The sequence below is a fragment of the Salvia miltiorrhiza genome, chromosome 2 (genome assembly GCF_028751815.1).
Source record: "Salvia miltiorrhiza cultivar Shanhuang (shh) chromosome 2, IMPLAD_Smil_shh, whole genome shotgun sequence".
Classification (NCBI taxonomy): domain Eukaryota; kingdom Viridiplantae; phylum Streptophyta; class Magnoliopsida; order Lamiales; family Lamiaceae; genus Salvia; species Salvia miltiorrhiza.
The window spans coordinates 21,660,049-21,674,415 of record NC_080388.1 but is presented as its reverse complement, the minus strand read 5'-3'; the positions used below and the strand labels follow the sequence as shown (position 1 = coordinate 21,674,415).

Sequence of the window (14,367 nt, the reverse complement as noted above, 5' to 3'; positions counted from 1 at the left end):
AGAAATTAAATTGAATGCGGCATGGTCCTAGTGTGTATGTCAAATTCGAGAATTTAATTTCAAAGTTAGATTGTGGTTATTATTTAATAATGGGAAAATTGCACCTAAATACACAAACTTTGCCAAAAATCCATACTTGACGCGAAGTTAGGATTTTACATTTTAATACACCAACTTTCGTTGTTGTCCAAATTTGACACGACTTAATTCTTAAAAATTCAAAAAACAACCCCTTTTTGTAAATAATTATACAAAAACCCACTTATGTTATAATTTGGGACATTTAAACCAAAACAAGATATTTCCTTATGATGTTTTCTTTTAAACCATTTTAGGCGCGGATCAAAGATTAAAAGAAAACATCATAAGGAAATATCTTGTTTTGGTTTAAATGTCCCACATAATAACATAAGTGGGTCTTTGTATAATTATTTACAAAAGAGGGTTGTTTTTTGAGTTTTGAAGAATTAAGTCGTGTCAAATTTGGACAACAACGAAAGTTGGTGTATTAAAATGTAAAATCCTAACTTCGCGTCAAATATGGATTTTTAGCAAAGTTTGTGTATTTTCACGCAATTATCCCTTTAATAATTTTGATTCTTAAAATTATGTAGACCTCCACAAGCGGTCTCAAGACAAAGTGATTGAGGATGTGAGTAAACGTCCACACGATCGTGGCTTACTTCATGTTCGATTTCACAAGTTTGTTAAGTTGAGATTTCTATTAAAAATATTTAAATCCATTTAAGTAGTGGGAGTTATGCGGTAAACGTCCACACGATCGTGGCTTACTCGTATGATTTTCATAAGTACTTTAGAGGATGGATTTTAAATAAGATAACCAAGAGGTTAAATTGAAAGCGGTATGGTCCTTGTGAGTATGCTAATTTCGAGAATTTAATTATCGAGGTTAAATTGTGGTCGCTACTTAGATATCATTTCAAGTACAATGTACAACTCCCCATCGGAGTCCCTTCTTGAATATGATATGGTCTAGTTAAGGTCCAACTATTAATTTCCTTTGTCAAAAGGTTAAGTTGACATGGATGGAAATTAAACGACTAGGTAAATAGTCTGGTTGAGGGGTTCATGTGTAAACGTCTACACGATCGTGGCTTACTCGTGAGATTCCTTGGACAGTTGGAGGTTTCATTAATATTGTTTTATCAAAAGGTTACAATATTATTGTTACGAATTATGTGCTTCATGTTCTTACATGTTTATTTTGTTTACATTCAGATATGTTTATGTCTCCAATCATCTCTATTCTTGCAAACAATCCTCTCACCGGTCCAAACTATACTGAATGGAAACGCCACATTATGTATATTCTTGACGCTGAGGAGCACAGTTTTGTGCTTACTACTCCACGTCCCGTGGCCCTTACTGATGAGTCGACTGATGTGGAACGAGAGGCGCATAAAAGGTGGCACAAGTCAAATAATATGGCCAAGTGTTATATTATGATGACTATGTCACAAACCTTGCAACTCCAGCATCAGGTCATGGATAACGCGGCTGACATCATGCTGAACCTCTCTGAGGTTTATGGGGAATCCGAGAGATCTGCTCGCTTTAACATAATGAGAGAAATCTTAGCATGTAAGATGAGCGTGGGCAGTTTTGTACACGAGCATGTCATGCACATGATAAATCTGTTTGACAGGCTCGAGTTGCTCGGAATGGGTATAGAAGGGGATCCCGTTGGGGTTAATAGAGAGTCGCCATCAGCATCGGGTCTCCCGACCTTAGGTGTCTTGCTGCCTTCGCCCTTGAGTTCCAGCTAGCGGATGCTTCCGTCGATGCACTCTGCCCATCGGAACATAACTCGTTCTGCTTGGTGTCGCCCTTAGGCGCAGCCATGGCGCTCTGCCCCAAACCCCCAGATTGAACGACAACAGGCCACCAAGGATAAAACTCAACAGGTTACTAGCATTTTCTAAGTTCATTCTATCTTATGAAATATTGGTTTTCCATACTCCGATTATGCTTATGCTGGAGATTACACTAGGCATGATTTTGCTATGTGTCGTAAGAAATTCTCATTGTATTTGCCTTGTGTGAAAGTCATGGGTTGTTGATTCTATATGGATAAAAGATTATACCATTCGTCTCCAACTATGCTTTTCAAATAAACTGATCATATGCTTGATGGGAAATGAGGCGTGTAACAAAGAAGAAAGCATACTGATGTAAAAATACCTTGAATGTTTGTTCTTTTGGCTGTCTGTGCTGCTATGTTGTTCAATAAGAAAGAGCTTAAATGAATTGCATATTTTGTTTAACAATTGCAGACTGAACTCAAGAAGAAATGGTGAAAGAGTTGGCCATTCTTACCTTTCTGAGTCTGCCAGAAGTTGAATCAAAATTCTTTCCCTTTGAGAGTTGGTACACGAAGGAAGATATGAAGGATAATTTGTTGACTGAAATTATAGAAGAAAGGGTTGTTGGCTAATAGTATAAAGAGTGGAGTTGGTGCTGATACTTGAGTGTTTGACAAGATGAAGCATGCGTAGGTTATAAATGAATGACCCTTAGCAGCATGGCTTTGAGTTGAAAAGGGGCTGCAGAGTTGAAGAAAATGAGTTGATGTTTGTACTTGCATACTTTCTATTGCTGATTTTGGGCTTTGCGTGTATGTAGCAGATAGAGTAGGAATTGATATTAAGTGTAGGAAAGTTGTGAGGTGACAATTAAAATCCCTCCATCTTGTATCATTTGCGCGTTTGTGATACTAATTTCGAGTTTTGCTAATTGATCGCGTGTTCTCGTAAAATAAATCTAAATTAAATTCGTAGATTTAATTTGATTCACAAGCCAAAATAAAACCACGACTTAAGTAATCATAGTAAATAAAAACAATACTTTTATTGAAAAGAATAAATAACATGACATTGTTAAGTCAGTTATAATTTAAAAATATAAATTATTGATTGGCTCAATAATTCATAACGAGATTTTTCTCACACAAATTTAATATGTACAATCGAATCAAAAACTCTGTATCTCGCATAAACATCTAATTCAAAATCTTGAGTTGAATTATCTAATAATAATCACTGGATTATCATAGCTGAAGATGCAATGATATAATTATTGCAATAGTGGTCTTTACTTAATAAATAAAATAGCGGGTTGCTACAGCGACGCCAACCTCCCCCTCTTCTCGCCACCTCCCTCTCTTCCCGTCGCCTCCCCTGAATCCGGTGAGCTTTCCCCATTTTCTCCTTGTCTGGTTCTTTCACTCCCTTCACCTAACATCACTCCCCCCTTCTCCTATAAACCCTTAACTTCACCGGCGCCGCCTCCCTTCTTTTTCCTCTATTCCATCGGTGCCGCCTCCTCCTTCCCCCTCTATAAATCACCGAGATCTAAGCCCTAAATCTGCCGAGATCTAAGCCCTTCCCCCTCTGTAAATCTGTCGAGATCTAAGCCCTAAATCCGCCTAGAACTATCGCGCCACCGCCTCCGCCTCTCACCTCTTCGCCACTTCGCCTCCGCCCGCACCGCCTCTGCAACCGTCTCTTCCACTTCGTGCTATCTCCTCTGTTTTTTTTTCAAAAATTAGGGCTCGCCGGAAATTAGGCCTCTCATCTATTTCTCTCAACAATTGAAAGACTTCTATTTTTTGTTTTTATTTTTTATTTTTTTTAATTTCTGGGTCTCTTTGTTTCTGCGTTGGGCTCGCCAGTGTTTCACTGTTCCGCCGTTAAGCGCGGTGGCAGCCGGCGAAGGAGCCGGTGTTTCACTTTTCCGGCGTTAAGCGCAGGTGGCAGCCGACGAATGAAAGAAGAGAGTGTTTTTAATTTTATTTTTAAAGGCATTTAGTTAAACAAGTTAATCAATGTATAAATAACATTAAATAATACACTAAACATGTGGGGTCATCTACTTTTACATCCACTTTAACTCTCCTAAATACTCGTGCCGAAAAGAAAGGGGACTTGAATATTGGGAAGGAGGGAGTATATGTTATGTAAATATTGGATTTAAAATATAAAAATTATATTTATTTAAAGATTAAAACTTAAGAAAATTCTCTCTCCTCTCTCCTCTTTTTTTTGAATAAATCTATTTTTTTCAATTATCTTTTAACTTATATTGTTTTCTTTTTTCATAATATCATTTTTTATTAATATGAATTATTCTTTATTATTTTTATATTAAATTAAAATATATTTATCTTAAATTATAGTATCTTTAATTATATTTATAATTTTTATATAATAATCAAATGATAATCAATTTTATATATAATAAAATATAAAAATATTTTTCATGCGTTGCACGAGTGCAAATGATAGTTCAATCTATATACAAAAGTTTTGTAACCTTTGAGGGATTTAGTTATTAGTGGGGATGAAATAGGCGATGATGTTGGAAGGAATTTGGGTTTCAGAGGTTTTGGGTGAGGTGTTGCAGGCGAGAGAGAGGGATGGTAAGAGCAGACGTTGGGAGCGGCAGATCTGATCTGTAATCCTAAAAAACGATTTTAGGGTTCTTTGCGGAGAAGAATCTAGAAAGGGTGGGAGCGGCGCATATGATCTGTAGCCCTAAAAAATAAAGCCCATTCTCTATTTATGTTGTGTGATAATTTAACTACATATATGAGATGTTGGGCTGCAAAACAATCAAAAGGCTTAATTACAAACTGGAGGAAACAGTCAAAGACTGCATGAAGAAATCTTCCATGATGGACAGCTTTCCATCAAAAGCCATTGTAGAGAATATCGGAGAAAAAGTGGTTCCTGCCGACAAAGGAAAGAAAGTCATGATCCAAGAAGTGACTGACACGTTAGACGACGACACCTCAGTTGAGTCAAGGGATTATGACATGGAGGAAATCCAGAAAAGAAAATTGATGGCTAGAAGAAATGTTCCTCCTCCACAAATCTATAGACGAGCTAAGGAGGCCCTCAACCAGTTCATACTTCTGAGAAGACTGGAAAGCAGATTTCAGTCGAAGTATGGGGAAGGAACATCCGGACTGAAGCAACAAAATGCCAACGGAGCAAAGAAGCAGAATCTTCCTCAACAGTCCAGGGGGAAGAACAACACGAAGCTGAAACCAGTTCAGTTTCAAAAAGAGCAACAACTATGGAGACAGAACACTGACAAGTCCAGGCGAGCACAATATCATCAGAATACAACTGGACATCATCAGTCGCAGCTCAGAAGACATCAGTCTTACGCTCCACAGCGTCAGTCAAGACTTCATCAGTCAAGGATAGCTCCTGAGTCTCAAATGAGATACACAATGGAACAAAGGAGACCTCAACACTGAACCAGTCAAAGACTCTACATAAAAGAGGTCACAAAGAAGAAAGTTCAACCGAAGAAAGCTCATGTGCCAACTGAAGCACCAACCACTTCAGTCAGACAACCAGTAAACCGCAAAAGATCCGTGCCACGACTAGTTCTGAAGCAAATCTGGGTTTCTAAAAGAACTCGAACTGACATTGAAGGACCTAAATATTGATTGGGTACCTAAAATAACTCTTCCTTGCAGGGCAAAAATAGGAAACAAAAAAAGAAGGAAGAAGTTAAAGCCTCAATCAGAGCATGGTACCTGGACAGCGGCTGCTCGAAGCACATGACGGGCTACAAAGAATATCTCACTCAATACATTGAGAAAGCTGGATCAAAAGTTGTATTCGGAGACAACTCAATAGGCGAAACAAAAGGCCATGGTGTGCTCGACATGGGTAACGCCAGTATCAGTAATGTTTGCTATGTTTTCGGACTAAAATATAATTTGTTATCTGTGAGTCAATTTTGTGACAGCGGATTCGCAGTGAAGATTAAGAAGGATGAATTCACTGTGAGAAACAGCCAGAAAAAGGTGGTGCTGAGAGGAATCGGGCAAGGAAGTCTCTACGTCGTCTCATGGAAAGATAGCCCTCCTGAAACATGCCTCATCAGCAAAAGCAACTCAGAGCTCAACTGGCTATGGCACAGAAGACTCAACCACCTCAACTTTAAAATGATCAACAAACTTGCTAAGCATCAACTGGTAGAAGATTTGCCTTCTATTGTGTTCCAGAAGAAGCAAGAATGTGAAGCATGTCAAAGACGAAAGCAAACAAAGACTTCATTCAAGTCAAAGACAAGACACTCCTCTGAAAGGATTCTTCATCTGCTTCACATGGATTTGTTTGGTCCAATCTCTCCCAGGAGTTACAATGGTAGAAAATACACGTCGTAGATGATTATTCTCAATATACTTGGGTTATCTTTCTATACAACAAAGCAGAAACTCTACTGGAGCTACCAAAACTGATGAAAAGGTTGTGTGTTGAGAAAGAAGTCAACATCATCAATATCAGATCAGATAGAGGGACTGAATTCCTCAATTCAGTCATTCGGGACTACTGCAAAGAGCGAGGGATCAGTCATCAAACCTCTGCAGCAAGAACACCACAGCAGAATGTCGTAGCTGAAAGAAGAAACAGGTCTTTGAAGGAAGCAGCAAGGACAATGCTGGCCGAATCAAAACTACCCCTGAAGTTTTGGGCTAAAGCAGTCAACAACGTATGTTACACACAGAATCGCTCTTTCCTCACTCAAAGACATGGAAAAACTCCATACGAGCTATGGAAGAACAGGAAGCTAACAATTTCATATTTTCATGCTTTCGGTTCTCGGTGTTTCATTCATAACAATGACAAAAGAAAGTTAAACACCTTTGATAGCAAGACTGATCCAGGAATTTTCCTTGGATACTCTGGAACTGAACGATCCAGCAAAGCCTATCGAGTGTTTAATTCTCAAACTCTTTGTGTGGAAGAAACACCTCATGTTATTTTTTATGAGTCTATTGATGATTTCAAGGAACAGGAAACCAAAGAAAATGCTGAGATCATTGGGGTTTCCAATACTGAAATGCAAAGCACCGAACTCACTACAGTGTTGGTGTGGGGTCCAGGCAAAGAAAAAGATACTGAAAAGCTTCAGCATCAGAAGATCAGTCAGAGAACTGAAGATTCAATTGGAGACGCTACAGAAGGCATCAATCAAGGGGGAACTCTAACGACTGAAGAACAAGTTGAACCTGCTGTTGCAACTCTAGTTCAACTCTCCTACGTTCGAGAAGAAAATGAAGGACCCAGATCCATTCTAACTGTAGAACCTTCACCTTCACCAAAAGAAATTAAGAAATATCGAAGATGGATTGAACTTCACTCCAAAGACGACATCATCAGAGAACCATCGGACAGTGTGAAGACTCGAAGATCAATGTGCAACCTCGTCTACGACATCAATCAGAACTGCATCAATGAAGATAAGAATTTCAGTTGTTTCTTGTCATTTACAGAGCCCAAAGACATTGAAGAAGCACTGAAATCCACTCAATGGGTTATCGCGATGCAAGAAGAACTCATTAAATTCAACCATAATTCAGTTTGGGAACTAGTGGATCATCCAGACGATACAAAAGTGATTGGGTTGAAATGGATTTTCAAGAACAAGAAGGATGAAGAAGGTCACGTAGTGAGAAACAAAGCAAGGCTAGTGGCCAAATGTTACAGTCAAGAAGAAGGAATCGACTACGATGAAACCTTTGCCCCTATTGCAAGACTGGAAGCAGTCAGACTTTTCTTAGCCTTTGCCGCTCACAAAGGATTCAAAGGACACCAAATGGATGTGAAATGCGCATTTCTCAATGGAGTGCTCACTGATGAAGTCTATGTGGAACAACCTCCAGATTTTGAGGTTGCTGGACCAGAAAAGGTGTACAAGCAGAAGAGGGCGCTCTATGAATTGAAGCAAACTCCAAGAGCGTGGTACGATACTCTCTCTGAGTATTTAGTTGAACAAGGATTCAAGAAATGACCAGTTGACAGAACTCTGTTCACATTGAAAGAAGGAGAGGATCTCTTACTTGTTAAGATCTATGTCGATGACATAATCTTCGGATCCAAATCCGAACGTATGTGCAAGAAGTTTGCTGACATTATGACGAATAAATTCCAGATGTCAATGATGGGAGAAATGAATTTCTTTCTGGGATTACAAGTAAAGCAGACTAAAGAAGGAATACTGATCAACCAGTCAAAGTATGCCAAAGAACTGATCAACAAGTTTGGCATTCAGCACATGAAATCAGTCAAGATTCCCATGAACACCAACTGGAAGGTGGATCCAGGATCTGAAGAAAAATCTGTATCTTCAACCAAGTACAGAGAAATCATTGGATCATTACTCTATTTGACTGCTAATAGATCAGACATCGCATTTGCAGTCGGAGTTTGTGCAAGATATCGGTCAAATCTAAAGGAAGCTCATATGGATGCAGCAAAGCGGATTCTAAGATATCTCAAAGGTACGCCCAACTTAGGATTGTGGTATCCAGCGGATGATGACTTCAAGTTTACCGGATACTCATACTCAGATTTTGCAGGATGCAAAAATGATCGGAAATCAACTTCAGGAACCTGTCAGTTCCTAGGCAACAAGCTTATTTCTTGGTTTTCAAAGAAGCAGACTTCAGTCGCCACATCGACAACTGAAGCTGAATATGTTGCTGCGGGAAGTTGCTGTTCACAACTCATATGGCTAGTCCAACAGCTGAAGGATTATGGGATCGAACAAAAGGAAGTCCTAATCACTACAAGAATTCAGCTCATAGACAACATAATATAGACAACATGCTTCAAAACCTGTTGTCTAACATGACTATAGACAACGGGTTTTCAAAAACTGTTGTCTATTTTTGGCGGTCATAGACAACGGTTTTGAAAATCGTTGTCTATTATGACTATAGACAACGGTGTTTGGAAAAACGTTGTCTATTTAGGACGGTCATAGACAACGTTTGATTTAGGACTATAGACATCATTTCTTCGTGTACCACCATATTAGAGAATAGACAACGTTATCATGACCGTTGTCTATAACCGCCCTAAATAGACAACGTTTCCTGAAAATCGTTGTCTATTGTCATATTAGACAACGTGGATTTTTGAGCTTGTAAACGTGTTGTCATAGACAACGGAATATTTGAGGTTGTGTAATATGTTTTATTTTTATAAATTTTTTTTTATTTCTAAGCCCTAATCTAATTCCTCTTTTTTCGCTCCTTCACTTTCAAAATTTTCGCCCCAGCCACCGTCCACCCCAAGCCACCCACCGGCTGCCACCCCAGCCACCGTCACCCCACGCCACCCACCGCCGACCAGCCCCATCCACCATCGCCCACTCCACCCAGTGGAAGAGATCGGCATCCAGTGAGTGGCAAAATCTCTCGCCACCTACTGGAATCTATTCCGGGCACCGATTTCATTCCCTCGCCGTCGATTCCCGCCTTATTCCCTTGCCTCGCCGCCTGCTCCTCGTCACTGTTGAATCATTCGACTTCGCCTTCGCCTTCATGGACCTCGACTCCGACTCCACCGCCGCCCGTCAATCCGACTTCGCCTTCGCCTTCAACGACAGCAATTTTTTCGACCGCCTGCTCCAGATCGAGATCATCGGAGATCCCCTCAACGCCCATGCCGAATCCGACCTAGCTGATTGGGTCGCGCGCCTCTGCGAGCTCCGCCGCCGAGACCTTGTGGAAAAGCAGCACGGTGAGCAAATCAAACTTAACTGTACCCGCTCTGATGCTTCTGTGGACTGTCGTGTTTGTTTCGAGTTTGATTTGGTTGTTTATCTGAATCAATATCGAGTTTCAAATTATGATTTAATTTGTTTTGCTATTATTGTGTTCGTTTTTTTTCGGCAACTCAATTGAACTGATTGAGCTGTTATTGTTTTCTAATGACATTTTGTTTTCTCTCATTCTCCTGAGCGTGTTTGTCTGACAAAATGAGTGTTAATTTTCTTAAATCGAAGTGGTGATAAATTGAGATGTTTGTATCTGAACTTATTACGTTTGCTGCAGATTAGGATATGAATTAGAAAATATTGCCAACACAAAGTTTCATGTCTCAAAAGCTGCTTCCCACCATATTGCTTTGTCTGTGGCTTCGATATGGAATTCTACTGTTCGTGATTTAAAATATGACACTACATTTTTCCTCAAGGTAAATATTGCTTTTTGTAGACCTTGTTATTTAATTTTCATAACAACGGAATTGTTTAATTTGATTATTTCATGATAGTAAGAGTGGCTGTTGTTAAAAGATGGAATATAATCACTTAATGGTGTTCTATTTTGAGTTTGGCAGTTCTCTTGTTACTGAGGCATTTGAGATAAATTGAGATTTAAAGTTCATGTGACTGATTACCATGTTTGAGAGAATTAAAAGAGGGATTTGGCGGCTTCTTTTCTCTTGATGCATGTTATGTGTGTTCATGGATGGTGTGAAATGCAAAGCTACAATCCGTTACGGGATTCTCAAGAATTTTATACATTGTTGTATTTGTATGTGTTCCAATACTTTTTTCTTTCGCAATTTTGGAAGCTTTGCTGCTTTTCCAGATTCAATCTTCACTTTCTTGCCATTCAACTGTTGGAAACTTCTCAATATCTAGTTTAATGCAAGGCTAATTTTATACTTGAATGAAATAATTGTTAAAAGAGTTTTCTTAACTTCAGTGCTACTTCTATAAAGTTTCTTGAAGATTTGGTGTTCCAATTTGATTTTTCTCTATATATTCTTGTGAAAATTTAGAAAGTTCTTAAAATCTAATTTCACATAATATTTAAACTACACATTATATTTTATTTTTAATCTATAATTGGAGGCTTTGCTGCTAGAAAGTACTACTGCACAGATTTTTATACTTGGTGACTGCAAAGTTATTTAGTGTTAAATCCCCACGTTTTCATTTAATTTTGTGGTTGCTTTACTAAGGAATAAATGGTTAAAGGACATGTGTGTCTCTATATATATGGTTCAAAATTAAAATTCACTACTCTTTTGGCAGAATTTGCGAGTAAAGGACATCTATATCATAATCAGTTATACCTTTAGTGTTCATTTTCTTCGAACTTTGATTCTTTTCTTTATTATAATATATTAATTGGCATGTAACTTATGTTAATTGGACTATATATTTCATAATACACATGAACTTGATTCAAGGCTGGTAATATTATTTGCTTATCCCATTACAACTTGTTTTTTTTTTTTTTTTTTTAGAAGAGATAGGATCATTTTCTTTGGGGGTATTTCTTTTTTACTTTTACTTGTTCAAGGAATTATGCAGCTAGAATGGTTGGTGATGCATGATTTTTTTTTCATTTTTTTTTCAGTCTTTTAATTATTTGTTGAAAGTCAATCCCTTTTGTTTTTTCTTGAATTATTGGCCCTCTATTTTCAATTTTAGATCCTTGAAGGTTTTGAGCAGCTGTTGCGTTTGACCTCTGCCTTTGAGGTTCTATTTGGGGTACTCTTCCATAAGAAAAAAAGAAAAAAACCCTTAGAAATCTCCATTTAATTATGAATGTTGAAGTAAGTGTTGTTTTATTCGTAGCATTGGTGCCGCTTGTCGATGATGATGATGCAAAATAGCGTCTCTCTTCAGAAAAAAAAATCTAATCTTTGTTGAAGAAATTATACAGATTCAAATTAAGCAGGTTGAGTTTTAATTCAAGCCTGTAACTTATGCTTGTCTTGTGTTGGATCATGACTTGTTTGTTTTCGGATATATGCGCGGTTTTTGATGACTGGTTTTTTGGTGCGACTGCAGATTGGTCGATAAAGAGGATGCTCGTTCCACTACTTCATCATACATTTTTCATCTTTTAAACCCCCATTTACACGTTTTTAATTAATTAAACGAATCAATGTGTGTGTTTAAGCAGGAATCTGATTCCCCAGATAAGGCTATTCTCCTTCAGTTCGGAAGAATGCGCCGAGAGATGAAAAAAGGTTCAAATTGATTAACTAGATCTTGAAAGTAAGTGGGAAATGGGTTTTAGTCTGTCACTATTAGTAGATTGATTTGAATTTCAGTCATCTAGTTTCTCTTTATCTAGAATGGATTGGATTTTACACAATATTATTGTTAGTATACGAGAATAATAGGCTAAAGTTTTAACATTGAATATTGTTCATTTCTTTGAATAATAGAGAACTATAACTCACTTATAGCATGCTGCTGAATTAATTTCTAGAGCAGGCCAACTGTGTATTGAAGTACAACTGCAAAGTTTATATGAGGCAGCTTCAAGATCTTTGAAGAAGCTGGTATGAATTTACATAGTTGAATTTCATTTTTCTAAGTTCCCATCTTCTTTTCCTGGTTGTGTGACAGATTGAAGTATTCATATAGCTTGTAAAAGCAATGCAGATGGTATTATTGTCTACGATTTATTCGAGAGGCTTTGGTGCTGAATTCGTATTCTACATTCAAGTGTATTTTGTTGCTTTGTTCCACATTCATATGTAATAGGATGATGATTTTTGATTCTATTGATGTAGGATGATGATGTTTGATACTAATGGATGTAGGATGATGGTGTTTTATTCTAATGTATGAAATTTTATTATTAATTTATGTATTTTTGACTTTTTATATTATGTTTTTAGATTTAATGAAATATAGATCGAAAAAATAGGAAATTTTAAATATATTTACAAAACAAAAAATGTGACATAAGAAATAGACAACGGTTGTCTGGTCCGTTGTCTATTAGAGAATAGACAATGATCGTGTGTCTGTTGTCTATTTGCATAAAGACAGCGGGTCTTCGTACGTTGTCTGTTAGAGAATAGACAACGGTTCGGAAACCGTTGTCTATTAGAGAATAGACAACGGTGGCATGTTTGTTGTCTATCTGAGAATACACAACGGTTCTCCGACCGTTGTCTATTAGCGCATAGACAACGGACACGCGACCGTTGTCTATGACCGCCCACCAATAGACAATACCTTCATTTACAACAGGCGTTTTTCTAATAGACAATGGTTTTCGTTCGTTGTCTATTAGCGTTTTTCTTGTAGTGAATCTATTGCGACAGCTCCAGTGCTATTGCAATCTCTCATAATCCAGTTCACCACACCAGAGTCAAGCATATCGCGATTCGTCATCACTTCATTCATGATCATGTGGAAAAGAACAACGTTACAGTTGAATGGATTCCAACCGTAGTTCAGAGAGCCGACTTGCTGACCAAAGCTCTTCCGAAAGATAGGTTCAAGGATCTCTGTGGAAGGATCGGTCTCATCAACCCTGAAGAATCATGCTGATTTCGAAGTCCTCAACTGTAATCAAGACGACTGACGAACAGTCAACTCATACTCCTCAACTGATGACATGACAACCAAAGCAGATGGGCTTCATCTGAGGGGGAACTTATTCCTATAAGTTAACCATAACGTGGTATCGACTGACTACAATGATCAGTCGATCAGTAAGTACTTTCAACTTACTTTGACTTTTTGTCTATCAGTGATTTTAGTTATGAATCATAAAATCTTTCTCTAACTGATCAGTTTCTTTAACTGATTGTTGGAAAATGAAATATCCGAAAAGGACAAGCACTTTCAAATTATATTTCAAAATGTTTTACATTGTCCTTATCTACTGTTTTGCTCAAATCCAACTTTTGTGCCTCTGCAATAAAAATCTTGAAAATCTCACTGATTTTTATTCTTTTTCCACCTTTTGAAGCTTATGTCCTCTACAGTGACGGCAGATGTGAAAATTTCTTCAAAAATTGTTTTTAGGCACAACTTTCAAGCAACTTCTCATCTTCATACTTAGTATTTTAAATACATCATACTCTGCAATCTTTCTTCATATCAACTAACAATTCTCTATAGCCTTCTCTGTGAGAAATCTCTCAAAAAATTTGCAGACAAACTTTCGTTCCTACAATGGAGAGATCAATGACAACACAGTCATGGAGTGGGAGAATGACGCTCACACATTTGTTCTACAACAGACCCTTCCACTGGATCTCAACGCCTCTCTGGCGTCAAGCTTGTTTCTACTCTCACTTAGATCCAGAGACAAGAGTGTCTTCCAACCTAATTCCAGGCACCAAGAAGCTTCTGGAGGATACCGTTTGAAGTACCTTTCTCCAAAGGTTACTTCACTTGGTTATCAAGCTCTTCTCACATATTTTGTGAGCCTCCATGGCATGCAACAACAACGAGCTCTTTCTCATTGTCTACCGGCATGCCCAGCCGCACACGGTCTTCTCAACCAAGACCTCGTGCCGGCAAATCAATAGTACTAGTCCTTACGACTGTCACTGATTCGATTTTCGCCTCTCACACCCCCATCTCACATACTCTCCCTCCATCTCTAACCTAGTCCCTTTTCTCTCCATCTTAAGCCCCTCATCCTCCCTTTAAGGTCCGTATGCATAGCTGCCTTACAAGAATATCTCCAAAAAGCTATGCATACCCACATTTTCCCCACCCTCCTTCTCCTCTCAAGCACCCCTCTTCCCCTCCTCAACGCTCCTC

At 38.3% G+C, this 14,367-nt stretch overlaps 2 long non-coding RNA genes across 2 annotated transcripts; both read left to right on the top strand.

Annotated features, from left to right (window-relative positions):
* The first annotated feature begins 1,716 nt into the window (after positions 1 to 1,716).
* LOC131011562 (uncharacterized) lies at positions 1,717 to 2,754 on the top strand. Its single transcript, XR_009097023.1, has 2 exons — positions 1,717 to 1,925; positions 2,295 to 2,754. It is a non-coding gene; the product is annotated as an uncharacterized LOC131011562 (long non-coding RNA).
* A 6,306-nt stretch (positions 2,755 to 9,060) lies between these two features.
* LOC131011561 (uncharacterized) lies at positions 9,061 to 12,447 on the top strand. The gene is made up of 3 exons (XR_009097022.1): positions 9,061 to 9,569; positions 9,884 to 10,025; positions 12,205 to 12,447. It is a non-coding gene; the product is annotated as an uncharacterized LOC131011561 (long non-coding RNA).
* The last annotated feature ends 1,920 nt before the right edge of the window (positions 12,448 to 14,367 follow it).